Source organism: Podarcis gaigeae (assembly GCF_964106915.1).
Source record: "Podarcis gaigeae genome assembly, chromosome: 14".
NCBI classification, from domain to species: domain Eukaryota; kingdom Metazoa; phylum Chordata; class Lepidosauria; order Squamata; family Lacertidae; genus Podarcis; species Podarcis gaigeae.
Window position 1 is genome coordinate 23,480,658 of NC_139690.1, and position 14,665 is coordinate 23,495,322.

The window sequence follows — 14,665 nt, forward strand, 5'->3', positions numbered from 1 at the left end:
TGTGTCTGAAACATGAAAACAACGTAACAGCTGCATGCTGCGTTGAATAAAGAACATACACATGCATTTAAATCACTTATATCTTACTTTTTTATGATGCAATTGTGAATTATGTTCTTTTTGCATCTGTAATTAGAGGGCAGAACAGATGGCGAAGGCTTGGTTTAAAGTGATGTGTCCATTAAAATAACCTATGCTGCCAAATGATTGTCGACTATAACAGGGGTGTTCATTCAATACAGCAGGCAGTTTGTTGGGCTGAAACCCATTTGTGGAAAAAAAAAGGCCCCTGGACTTTACACAGCGCTTGTTATTTTTAGGGTTTTTCCTATAAAAAGGATCTGCAGCAACAGGGCTCGCCTCATAACCCCAGAACATATGTTTTACCGTAGCGTTATAATTTTAAATATGACCTTGTGTGTAATGATAAGCATTTATGGCTGTAAATAATAGGTTGTGTTTGAGATGACAACATGGAATGAAAAAAAAATAAAAATGAAATCATCCGTCCTGTATGGAGCGAGTAAGTAACATGTTTGGTGATCTCAGCTAATCTCCGATGGCCAGTTCTATGCAATCTGCAACATGAAACGATGAACGGTCTTTTACACCCCTCTCTTCCCCCAACCCTGGGAATAATCGATCCAATGGTGAGACAAAGAAGTGTTGCTTGGATGGATGGAGGTAGCCCTGCCAAAAAAGCCTGAGGAGTTTTCAAACCATACCTTGCTGCAGACAGATGGTGGTTTTATAAGCACTAGCATTCCTTAGTAAACTTTTAATAACATTTTTTCTCCCCCTCCTTTTTTTTTATTCAGAAAAAGGTGAAAGGATCACAGGAAGCTGCCTTATGCAGTGTTAGACCATTGGTCCATCTACCTCATTATTGTCCACACGGACCGGCAGTCTATACTGACTGTCCTTTCCAGCCTTACCTGCAGTTGCCAAGGATTGAACCTGGACAGATGTCATACCCTGTAAGTGTCCCGGAAAAAATGCAACATCCTGTTTAACCCCCTCCCCACCCCAAGAGAGCATGGCAGCCATTTTGGTCACCATGATCTCGCAGTTTCACACCAAGCTCTTGCCCTGAAAAAAAAAGATTGCTTTTAGGGGGTCGCAATATCATGTGCTGCCCCAAAACATGACAATTTGGACACCATGAGAGCATGTTCCCCCCAAAAGTGTGTATTTGGGGCTCTGCGATCTAGCTCTGTACAGGAGCATGGATGGGAATATGTGTGTCCCAATTTGGGGTTTTGGGTGGAGGGTATGCCATGTCTTTCGTTTAGGACAGGGGTAGTCAATCTTTTTATACCTACCGCCCACTAATGCATCTTTCTTGATGGTAAAATTTCCTTACTGCCCACCAATGCTGCACTAACATGTGCCGTGGAACCCCCACCTGGAATCCTGAAACACCCACTAGTGGGTGGTAGGGACCAGGTTGACAACCCCTGGTTTAGGAGCATGTGAAGCTGCCTTATACTAAATCAGGGAAAAATGATCCACATAGCTCAGTACTGTCTACACCATGGGTAAGCAAACTAAGGCCTGGGGGCCACATCCAGCCCAATCGCCTTCTAAATCCGGCCCGTGGACGGTCCGGGAATCAGTGTGTTTTTACATGAGTAGAATGTGTCCTTTTAGTTAAAATGCATCTCTGGGTTATTTGTGGGGCATAGGAATTCGTTCATTCTCTCCAGAGTTTCAAATAGGGTTTTTTTCCGTCCCTACCTTGAGATGCTGAGGATTGAACATGAGACCGTCTGAATGCCAAGATGATGCTCTATCACTGAGCCTTCCCCAAAGGATTTGCAAGTTAAGGCAAATTAGGATTGCACCAAACTGAACTGCTGCGGCAAAAGGGTATCAGTGGGTGAAGTTTTCTTTCCTTAAAAGGGGACTGGCTGTGGGCAGGCAAAGGGTCAAATCGTGGTGGAGAAAGGCAAAGAGCTAGTAGCTGAGCAACTCAGGACTCTCATATTTCTTATGATAGCTCCCTGCCCCTCCACACACAACACACACACACATACACACACACACACACACTTGCCAATACCTGTATTTGACACTGGTTTGGTTTAATGGCGGCCTTGAAATGTAATAAACAAATGACAAAACAGACTGCTTTGACTATACTAAAGTGAGAGTTTTCTCCCCCATCCCCTCGGTATTTGGATTCCCTTTCATGTAGAATTCGGATGTACTTAGTTCAGATTAAACAGCCTTGATTGTGCCAGATTGAGGCCAGGAATGGGGATGGGGGAATAAAAGGAAGGAAAAAAGATAATAGATCAGGAACAAAATGCAGATTCAGATGTTGATGTTTGCAGGCTTTTGAATGCCTCCGTTTCATTCAGGGCCATTGATCGCATATAGTTGTCACTTTATGAAGAAGCTTTATTTTGTGCCCCCCCCCCCAGCCCTACCCCACTGCCCACCCAGGTAAGCTTTTTCCTCCTATACAAGTGTGTTAGATGAGACCTTCAGCATTGTTCCATCTGACAGTACGAGGAGGTGATGAGTGACATGTTGTTGTTGTTGTTTTCACCGAGGACAGTTTTCGGGTCTTCAGGAGACCTGTTGGAACAAACACGCTGGAGATAATAGCATTGAGGAGGGACAAAAAGCAACATCAGTGTATAAACACCATCACCCTGAAACATTCTGATGGGCCAGGCAAAGAACAATAGCCACAAACTGTCTAATGTGTTGTGTAAAGATAGCAATAACCCTTAATGGCAACTGTAAAATACAGCATTATGCTTGCCTCCAGAAAGGAAAATGCAAATTGATTCTCTTTCTCACTCTATCTCTCTTTCCTCATAGAGGTTTAAGTGCTTATCAAGGTTAGTAGGTAGGGCAGGGCAGAATATTGTTCTATTTGTGTAAAAAGGTTTGTTTCTTATTCCCTCCCTCCCCCTGCCCCGTGCTGTTGTTCTCTTCTCCTTCTGGATTACTTTCAAGGCCAGATAATGTTAAAAAGAGGTATTCTCTTCCCCCACTGCCACCTCACCTCCTAATTTTCCCTATTGATAAGGCTTGGAGCCAATATGGTGGACAAAATGGTTGTCAGGACAGAAATTTTGCTTATGTGCCTCTCTCTCTCTCTTTCCATTGTTCAGACCTTGTGTTAGTAGGAAAGACAGCATAATCACACATAAGAAGAAGGAATCAGCAGGCTACAGAGGATCTCTCAGTTTTACAGTGGAGGAAGCCTTTGTGGGAACATCCCCCCAAATTTGGGTTAAGCCCCAAAATAGCCCTATGAAGACTGAACATTCTCAGTTTTCATGGCATGCTGACATAAGAGGCCTTCAGACATGGAGAATATCTGAATTAGTTTTCTCAATTATAATATTCATTTTGTACTGCAGCACCTGTTGCATTATGGAATGGTGATTTTTTGACCAATATACTGGCATGCTGTGCTAAGTCTCATTCACAGCAATGGGCATGATGTGACATAACAACAGATGTCATTGGTCAATGTTGCTACTTCTCCACTCTTTCTGCATAGGTGTGCTTCTGTTCCCCCATGAAAACAGCAGGAAAGAACTATACGCTGGTATACCACCCCAAATTTCTTCAGGTTTCTCCTGCAATTTCCTGAGTTAAGGGGGCTGCAGAAATATTCTTTTCCTAGAATCAAATAGCACAGAACTGAGTGCTAAACACTCACTATATTCCATTAGTTTTCTGGAAGTGATTTCCCCCCCATCGTGTGAAAGCTCAAATATAATGCGGAGATTAACAGACAGGGAAATGTCGGCAACATGGAATAACCTGCTGCATCAAAGCAGCCTTAGACTGCATACACACAATAATTTCAAAGCACATTCCCAACACAACCTTTCCCTCAAAAGGAAAATTCTGGTCATAGTGAATAGCAAGGTAAATAATGCAGGCTTTGGCAGAAGTCGAAGTCGAAGTGTAGCAGAGCAGAAACAGCACTTTGACAAACACAGAATGGGTGGATATTGCATGAAATTTAAATACAAATTTCCATGCACATTTTTTTTTTGGGGGGGGGGTAGTGCAGAAATTGGATAGACTGAGCTTATGAATGAGCACAAACAATAGTGACAGAAATAAGCCAATCCATCCATCCCTATTGAATCATATATTGTGTGGATTTTTTCATATAATTTCCAACCTTCTCTTACAGTCCAGGATGGAATGCAGCCTATGTAATCTAGGAAGTCCATGTGGCTAATAGACCTTGTCTGATAGGCATGTGATCTACTAGGGGCAAGCAAATCTCACTCTGTTCTGGTAACTTGCAAATCAGGCTTCAATGTCATCTCAGTGGGAAATGGTATTTTTGTTGCTATCATTTTAGAAGCTGAGAGCGGAACAGGCCACTAGGAGACCAATGTTCAGATTCCTTTACCATTTGAAATGCTGAACTGCCATGCAATTGCCCTCTTCAGTGGAGCTATGTCCTAAATGATAAGGATGATTCGTGTACATGCCAGCAATGATGAAGATAGCTGATAAGCATTGTTTCATAAGCTCTTATGCAGATACAAAATGTTACCTGTCATTCTCTTGGCACATTAAGAAATCAGATAAAACAAGGCTCTACAGAAGTGTAGCACGCAAAACAGATATATTGCCTTTAGAAAATGCCTCCTGTCATTTCCTGAGTGTGGGGAATAATAATAAACCTTCCATGTAAAGAGTAGAAAAGAAGGGGCTTTAATCAAAATCTTACATTGATCTACAGTTAACACCCCCCACCCCACCCTCACTCTCATTAATAACACTTGCACAAATTTCTATATTTTTCCTGTGAAGTGTTGAGAGGTGGTATGATACTGCTTTTGGTAGAGAGTGGTTGTTTTAGGGTCACTGCTAGGAAGACCAGGAGATCATTAAGCACCGGGTGTCCTCATTATGTACCTCAGGTTAAGTACTTAATTTGTTCCGGAGGTCCGTTTTTAACATGAAACTGTTCTTAACCTGAAGCACCACTTTAGCTAATGGGGCCTCCTGCTGCCACCGCACCGCCGAGGTACTATTTCTGGGTTAGCGGAGTCTGTAACCTGAAGCGTATGTAACCTGAAGTGTATGTAACCAGAAGTAACACTGTATAGGGAAGATGTAAGAGGATTGTTTTGGTGCAAGTGTCTTATGAGGATACAGATGGATAGTATTTTGAAAACTAGTTCACTGAGGAGTGCTGAATTTATTTAATTGCAGATTTGAGGGGTCATCCCCACCCAAAACATTGCATGAATTTCAAAGCGAGCCCAAAGTGTTTCAAGAAAACTAGTGGAACTTCTCGGGAGACCCGTCTGCACTGCCACAAAGTGCACATATAAACAAACTAACACAGATCCAATGCATGAAACAGAATGTTTGCAAGAACATACTAAGATCCCTGCTGGATCAGAACATCCACAGTGCTTGGTAAGAGTGGAAAAATCAGTTAATTTCAGCCTCCCTTAAGTTAAATCTATTGCCTCTCCAGATCTTGTCCCCTCTTTTTCTTGGGGAAAAAAGTCCTCACAAAAATTGTCAATATTTTAATGCGCATTTCCCTTAATATACAAATTTGCAAGCAATTTTTCCTAATATTTTCTGAGAAAAGATGGGAGAAACAGCAGTGGTGAGGATGCTACTGTCCCCTGGGGCAGGCATGCAGGATGCATCCCCAAGGGGGTGGGGGAGCAGAGGGAACCCACTGCCGCCACATCAGCCCAACCCTCACAGCTGCTTCAAGGGCTTTGCAAGGCTTTGCAAAGCTGGGGTCAGATTCCAGTACTGGGGTTGGCCAATGCTGCTGCTGCTTCTGCCTCTCTGACCCCGGGTCAGGCCTGACCTGGAAGTGGAGCTGCAGTTAGCTGGCAGAAACCCACAAGCAGGATTTGAGCACAAGAACACTCTCCTCTTCTGCATACCAGCAGCTGGTATTCAGAAGCACTGCTGCCTCTGACTGTAGAGGCAGAGTGTAGCCACCATGACGGCTACTAGCCGTCTATAGCTCTGTCCTCCATCAATAGTCTTCTCCTCAATCTATCTGCCCTCCCCCCAAAATAAATAAATGAATAAAAGGAAAATAAGAATGGTCAAAGTCAGTCTTCTCCAGCTGGAAGTGTTCCAGCTGTTTTGGACTACAACTTTCATCAAACCAGCCAACTGGGGCTGATGGAAATTGTGGTCCAAAACAGCTGGAGTGCATCAGGCTGGGGAAGACTGTCCTTGACCATTCCTGCATTGCTTTTTTGTGCTTTTTTTTTTGCTGATAGAAATGCTGTTTTTAAGCTTTTATATTGCTAGTTGTCTCGGGTGTCCTCAGATTTCAAAATGGACTATAAATTTGCTGAAAGAAATCTATTACCTTGTAGTGGTTTATATATTTATTTATATTTAACAAAAATTCTATACCACTTGAATGTAAGAAAACCTCTACGGAGTTTACAAGAAATATTTAAATTATCAGTAAAAGCGGACAAAAACAATTAAAAACACTTGACAATAATTAACAGTAATAATTAACAGGGGGGAATTAAAACACACCACCATCTATGTGTTACTTTAACCTTGCTGAGGCCCAAGAGAATGGGTGATTATTTTGATTTGGTTCTCATTTAAAGGTGAACCTACCTAATTTGTACTTTCTGAAACAATGTACAGATTGAAGCATAGCCCCATCCTTCGAAATCTGTCACACTTATTCCAATTTTGCAATGCAGTTATCCATCCGACTATATAAAAATGCATATACTAAGATTAACGTGTGCATCACATTTTGGGAAACTGTTTTGCAAAAGAATTGTGTAATTTGCAATTGCATGCCACCATGTGTATATTAGCAGAAATTCACACTAAAATGCTGGTGAATTTTGATGTCAGTTTTTTTAATTAAAAAAAAAATGCAAACTGATGTAGAAATGTGAAGAACTTAAGGTTGGAAATATGAGAAACAGAGAGAAACTGAAATGGATAGTTTCACTCATCCTTACTGGAGATGCACACCGACAATATCAACCTGGAGCTAAGAGGCTATTGCAAGGCTTTCCCAAGCACCCTCCCTCCCTCCTTCCGTCTCTCTCTTTCCCTGTTTAACAGTAGAACCAGTCAGGGGAACTGATCGACCAGGTAAGAATCCTCACCTTTTCTAGAAGCAAACACCATCTCCAGAGAGTGTTGTTTTTTTTAATGAGTACCATGTCTTTATTTAGGAAAAGGATGTACAGTTGGCAAGTACAGCACAGTAAGACGATAGTTCAAACATGCTGATAAAATGTCTAGTTTTACGCCAGACGTGACTTTATCATTTACCAAGGTATATTGTTAGTGTGAAAATGATAGCCATCCCATGCCAAAACACAGACAGTGAAATGTATAGGAACAAAATGCTCATCGTGAGGAATTCTATGCTGTTTTGTGTGTGGGTGTATGTGTTTGTATGTACTAACATACAGCTTTCCGGTACGGAATGAAAGAAGAAACCATGGGGAAAGACCAAAGTGAGCTGGAAATACTAAACTGGTGCTATTGGTCAGCAGTTCTCAACCTGATGCCCTCCAGATGGTTTGGACTAGAACTTGCATTGGCCTCAGCTAGTGAAGCCAGGTTGATGAAGACTGATCTAGACTTCCTACTGACAAATTAGGGGAAGAGTCATAGTTTAGTGGTAGAGGATCAGCTTTGCATGGAGAACATCCCAGGTTCAATCCCTGATGGCATCTTCAGTTTGGACTGGGAATGTCTTAAACCCTGGAGAACCAAGCTGGTACCCTCCAGATATTTTGTACTACCACTCTTATGAGCCTCAGCCAACAGAGCCAATGGTCAGGAACGACGAGAGTTCAAAACATCTGGAAGTCACCAGGTTGTGCAAGGCTACTTTAGAAGTTTGGGGCTAGAAGAAAATAAAGGAGGACAAGAGAGGGAGAAGAATTTTTGGCCAAATGTAATTTGCCAGATATTTTTTTCATTTGAATTTAGTATGATACCAACACTCTGGAGCCATATACACACCACACATTTAAAGCACTTGTACCCCTTTTAACAGCTATGGTGTCCCCCAAGGAATTTGTTAAAGGTGCTGAGAGTTTTCAGGGGACCCCCCCCCCTATAAGTCTGGTGACCCGGGTTCGCTTCCCCGCTCCTCCACATGCAGCTGCTGGGTGACCTTGGGCTAGTCACACTTCTCTGAAGTCTCTCAGCCCCACTCACTTCACAGAGTGTTTGTTGTGGGGAGGAAAGGAAAGGAGAATGTTAGCCGCTTTGAGGCTCCTTCGGGTAGTGATAAAGCGGGATATCAAATCCAAACTCTTCTTCTTCTTCTTCTGTCTGCTTTCTTACTTACAGCCCCAAACTAGTGGGTGGTCTTGGTGTCATCTTCCTCCTCCTTAGTCTCAATGCTACCTCTTGTAGAACTCAGGAGGGTGGAGGAGGGGAACACAACTAGAATTAGTTGGATCTGCCTGTCATTGGCTCTGGCTCCGCCAACTATTGGCACCACTTCTGCCTACTGTTGGGGTCCTTACCTTTCACCCTTCCAGTTCCAATGGGCACCAGCCAACACCAGGGTGGTTCACATGACACAAGAACTCTATACAGGTGAAACTTGTTACTTAAACCTTTAAATACCAGTATAAATATATACTCTGGAACTGATGGGGAACTGAATTATCAGTACATTGACCAAGTTGACTCTAAGCACAGCCAATTTTAGTATCTTCATGGTGTACCAATGCTCATTGACTAGGCTTCAAAAACTGGAACCTTCTAATGAGAAAAGTCGCCATCTCCTTCCCCCCCCCCCCCCGCCGCCAGACTGTCTAGAGTAGGACTGAACTGGAGGCCGTGTGGTTGACAGCAAATAATAATGGACGGGTTGCATCCATTTTCCTTGTGAAAACAGCATAAATTGGAAATTCTCCACCGCTGGGAAGACATTTAATATTTAAAGGTAATTTGACCTGAACATGTGTGTGTCATGAATCTTTGATGTGACCTACAGCAAATGTATTTATATAGCATTATTCCAAGGCTACTTATCTCTTATTCATTTTCTAGGATATTATTTTTCTTTCTTTGACTAATATACATTGGGCCTTCTCATTTCTCCACTCCAATAGAATCAAAGCAATCCTCTTATTTACCCTTATTCCCCATTCTCAAGGTCTGGTAACTAACAGTACAGCCATTTGACCCCCACATTGCTAAAATTATGCTGGAGCGATATCCTTACTGTTATCAAGATGGTCCTTTCCATCTTCTCTTGGTAAACATTTCTCTTTCACTTATTTTTCAAATGGGGTTATCAGAGGAAGTTAAATGCTTATCGGAAACACTTTTGGAAAATTCTGATATCTGAGGAGGTTTAGTGCTACTAGCCATCCCCATCCCCCTTGTCTCCATGTAAAGTAGGCCATCAACATTTCAAATATGCTGATGAGGAACTAGAATGCAAAGCCACATAGATGTCCCGGAGGGGATTGGCTATGGATTTGGACCCTGCATTCTTCATCTCAGGCTCTTCTCTCTGTGCCTTCTCTGAGGGAAGGATGGTGGGTGGCAACGTGGGAACGGATTTTCTCCTTGGTCGCTCCCCATTTATGGAATGCTCATCTCAGGGAAGCATGCCTGGCGCCATCACTATCTGCTTTTAGGCACCATTCAAAAACAAGAGCTGTTTGACAGTGGAATAAACGACCTTGGAAAGTGGTGGAATCTATTTCAATGGAGGTTTTAAGACAGAGGGTGTATGGCCATCTGCCAGGGATTCTCTAGCTGTGATTCCTGCACTGCAAGGGGTTGAACTAGATGAGCTTGGGGGTCCTTTCCAACTCTAGAGTATGATTCTATTATTCTTATTCACATAGGCCTTTGGATTTTAATATTTTAATCACCACCATCATCTCATATTTGTGTTATGGTAGTCATTGGTAAACAACATGGTTTGCATGTAGGTGGTTCCAGGTTCAACCCCTTCAATCTCCGGTTAATGTAGCAGGTTATCTGAAAGGACGATGTCTGGGATGCTAGAAAGCTTATGCAAAATAAAACAGACACTATATTAGGGAAGGGCTGCGACTCAGTGGTAAAACGTCTACTTTAGATGCAGAAGGTGCCAGGTTCAAGCCCCAGCATCTCCATGTAGGGCTGGGAGAGTTGTTGTTTAGTCATTTAGTCGTTTCCAACTCTTTGTGACCCCATGGACCAGAGCACGCCAGGCACTCCTGTCTTCCACTGCCTCCCGCAGTTTGGTCAAACTCATGTTGGTAGCTTCGAGAACACTGTCCAACCATCTCGTCCTCTGTCGTCCCCTTCTCCTTGTGACCTCATCTTTCCCAACATCAGGGTCTTTCCCAGGGAGTCTTCTCTTCTCATGAGGTGGCCAAAGTATTGGAGCCTCAGCTTCAGGATCTGTCCTTCCAGTGAGGACTCAGGGCTGATTTCCTTCAGAATGGATAGATTTGATCTTCTTGCAGTCCATGGGACTCTCAAGAGTCTCCTCCAGCACCATAATTCAAAAGCATCAATTCTTCGGCGATCAGCCTTCTTTATGGTCCAGCTCTCACTTCCATACATCACTACTGGGAAAACCATAGCTTTTACTATACGGACCTTTGTTGGCAAGGTGATGTCTCTACTTTTAAAGATGCTGTCTAGGTTTGTGCGGAGAATAGGGACACCCTAACAACTCTCAGCATCCTTCACATTTCCCAAGATTGCTTTTGTGTTATGGTAGTCATTGGTAAACAACATGGTTTGCATGTAGGTGGTTCCAGGTTCAACCCCTTCAATCTCCGGTTAATGTAGCAGGTTATCTGAAAGGACGATGTCTGGGATGCTAGAAAGCTTATGCAAAATAAAACAGACACTATATTAGGGAAGGGCTGCGACTCAGTGGTAAAACGTCTACTTTAGATGCAGAAGGTGCCAGGTTCAAGCCCCAGCATCTCCATGTAGGGCTGGGAGAGTTGTTGTTTAGTCTGATTTCCTTAAGAATGGAAAGGGACTCCTCCCCCAGGGAGCAACCATGGATATGTCTCAACATTATTGAGAGAGATGTAGCAATGGTCTCACCTGGTAAAAGGCAGCTTCTGATGCTCCCATGTAGATGTGCAAATGGTCTAACTGATCAGTTTCCCATGCTACTCATCCAATAGACTGCATTCAACCCTTTCTAGGACTGTATGTTGTCTATTTCTATTCATTTTCAGCTCAAATATATCAATTTCACTGAAGTAGAACTATTTCCTAAAATACTGTTGGAGTAAATATTCATTCCCTCCACCCCAAGTTCTGGTCCAGTATCATGGTTTCCTTCTGATTGCTGCCACCTTAACCTTCCTGGCTTAGTTACCTGGGGAGTCTATAAAATCAGGGATCATTTAGCTAACATGGTGAGGTCACAAATGCATATAGCAAAGAGGATGAGGTCACAAATCTGCACAGGCAGATGAAGCTTAAATTAAAAAAAAGGGCACTGTAAGCAGATAAGCAAACGTTTATGCAAGGGGTGTCCAAAAACTGCCCAAAACTAATGTGTGTGGTTTTTTTAAATGCCACTGAAAATATTGGTGGGAAAGTAATGTGGTTAGTTTGGGCTCACCACTGTTTCTTACATATACTTTGTTTTGAAGTTCATTCTCTGTATGTAGCCCAAGTAGCCTCCACAGGGTTCCTAGATAGTCTCTCATCCAAGCAACTTACTGGAACAGACCTGCTTAGCTATAAAACGGAACTGTATCATCTGCCTCCAAACAAGAGTGAAGGGCCTCAGCTTCCCTTAGATCTGGCAGCACATCTATGTATTTTATTTCTTGAAAACCTTGGGTTCTAGCCAAGAAAATCATTACACTCATGCAGAACAACTGATGTGAGTAGAGCAGAACTTCCTCTCCCTCTCACCTTTGACCCCAGCCTGCCTCCACGCTACTCCTAAATCTGGTCCAGAGAGATGTTGTGGGGGGACGGGACCCAGTGCAGATTGTGGGATATACAGGCAGAGAAGTGGTGAGTTCTGCTGCACTTATGGAAGTTGTTCCCTGTGCACAAAGAATATAAGAACATGGGGGAACCTGCTGTGTTAGGCCCATGGTCCATCTAGTCTAGCATCCTGTTCTCACAGTGGCCAACCAGATGCCCATGGGAAGCCCACAAGCTAGACCTGAGCACAAGAGCCCTCTCCCCTCCTGTGGCTTCCAGCAACTGGTATTCAGCAGCATTTAGCTGGATACAACCCATCATCAAGATTTCTTGTTTATAAGCCAGCGGTTCTAAGCTTCTGTTTAATGTGATGTAAGAAACTGGCTACATTTTGCTATACCGGGGAAATGTTATAACTTAATGACATTCTCTCTCTCTCTTTTACTTCTGAGAATTTGCTATTTTCCCATACTTTTGCATCTGCAGATTCCCAGAAACAGGAAATGCTGAGAAACCCATGAGAGTGATTTAATGAGAAATCTAGGCCAATTTTGACAAAGCCTGCTTTTGATGAGCTATTGTGGATAATGCAATTTCCCCTTTCGATTCTGAATTCCTTGGGCTTCAGTGCTGCCATCCCACTTCTAAATGCGTGACCCATTGATGCAGGATCACAGACATGAATGGATCTGTTTCAAAAGAGAGGTGCATACTCAAGATGACTTTAAAAGGTTGATACGGCACAGGGCAGTTGCCTGTTGCTGTAGAAGAGACATCATCGCCTTAGCACCCTCTAGATGCTTTGGACTACAAAACCCTCAACCAACAGCAGATGGCGGCTGATGGGAAATGTAGCGGGTGCCAAGATGATAAAAGGTGCAAGCTATCTGAAAGACAGTATTCCCTCATATGAACTTCCCCTTTAGAAGGAAGCCCTTCTCTTGGTTCCACTACTCTCACAGACACACTTGGTAGGGACACAGGAGAGGACCTTCTCCTTGGCAGCTCTCAGACTTTGGAACTCCCTAAGAAAGCTGGACTTGCTCCGTCCTAGCTCTCTTTCTGCTGATAAGACTTTATTGTTCCAACAGGCTTTTGGGAACTGACTTCTTTTAATGAAATGGCTGGTGCTGTGCTGTTTTTATTGTAATTCTTGGTATGTTTTAAACAGATTTTATATATGTATATGGTTGTAATTCTATCAGTGTTTAATTGTATTTTAATGGTTGATTTTTCTACAGTTTTCTACAGTTTTTTTTTTAATCTATAAGCCACCTTGAGTCCTGTCAGGGGAAAAGACAGGTTACAAATCTACAGAGTACTATTTAATTATTTAATTATTAATAATACAGTCATTTTTATTTATTCATTTATTTTACTTACACCACGCACCCATTTACTAAAGTTCTCTGAGTAGCTTACAAAAGAGAAGAGAAGAGTAGTTGCACACCCTACAGCATTTCTCCGATGAAAATAGGGACACGGGTGGTGCTGTGGTCTAAACCACAGAAGCTAGGGCTTGCTGATCAGAAGGTCAGTGTTTCAAAACCCCGCAACGGGGTGAGCTCCCGTTGTTCAGTCCCAGCTCCTACCCACCTAGCAGTTCGAAAGCACATCAAAGTGCAAGTAGATGGCGGGAAGGTAAATGGCTCTGGTTCACCAGAAGTGGCTTAGTCATGCTAGCCACATGACTCAGAAGCTGTCTGTGGACAAACGCCGGCTCCCTCGGCCTATAGAGCGAGATGAGCATGGAACCTCAAAGGTGTCCGCGACTGGACCTAACGGTCAGGGGCACCTTTACCTTTATTCCATAATAATAATTTTACTATTTATGCCTCACCCACTGACTGGGTTGCTCCAGCCACTCTTGGCAGCTTCCAACATAAATATTAACACAATGAAACATTAGACACCTTCAGGTGGCTCTGGGGTCAGATAACTCCATACCCTCCAAAATTTCTCCAATGAAAATAGGAAAGTCTTAAGGAAAAGTGGAACATCCTGGGATCAAATCAGAAGCTGGGACAACTTTTGTAAATCCAGGACTGTCCCTGGAAAATAGGGACACTTGGAGGGTCTGCAGCTGTATACAAAAATAAGACCATAACATCGCATAAAGCAGAGAACTAGCAACCATAGAACAAAACTCAGTGTGGCCCCAAAGATTCACAGGTCTTAAAACTTCTAGAGTTATCTAAAGGAGCTATAATTCATGAAAAATCTATATATTTAAGAAAGAAAGATCTATGCTGAGGTAGATAGACCAATGGCCTGATGGTCTAAAGCAGCTTTTTATGTCTTTACAACTATCCTTTGGTGGAGGGGCACAGCCCAGTACTTTGCAAGTAAAACGGTCTCCCAGGTTCAGTGTTTGGCATCTGCAGGTAAGGCTGAGAAAGACTCCTATCTAAAACTCTGCAGAGGTCTCAGAAGAAGTGTGGGCCACTGGGGAGGCTTCATAGGTAAAGGGATCCCTGACCATTAGGTCCAGTCGTGACTCACTCTGGGGTTGTGGCGCTCATCTCGCTTTATTGGCTGAGGGAGCCGGCGTACAGCTTCTGGGTCATGCGTACAACATGACTAAGCTGCTTCTGGCAAACCAGAGCAGCGCACGGAAACGCCGTTTACGTTCCCGCCGGAGTGGTACCTATTTATCTACTTGCACTTTGATGTGCTTTCAAACTGCTAGGTTGGCAGGAGCAGGGACCAAGCAACAGGAGCTCACCCCGTTGTGGGGATTCGGACCGCCAACCTTCTGATCGGC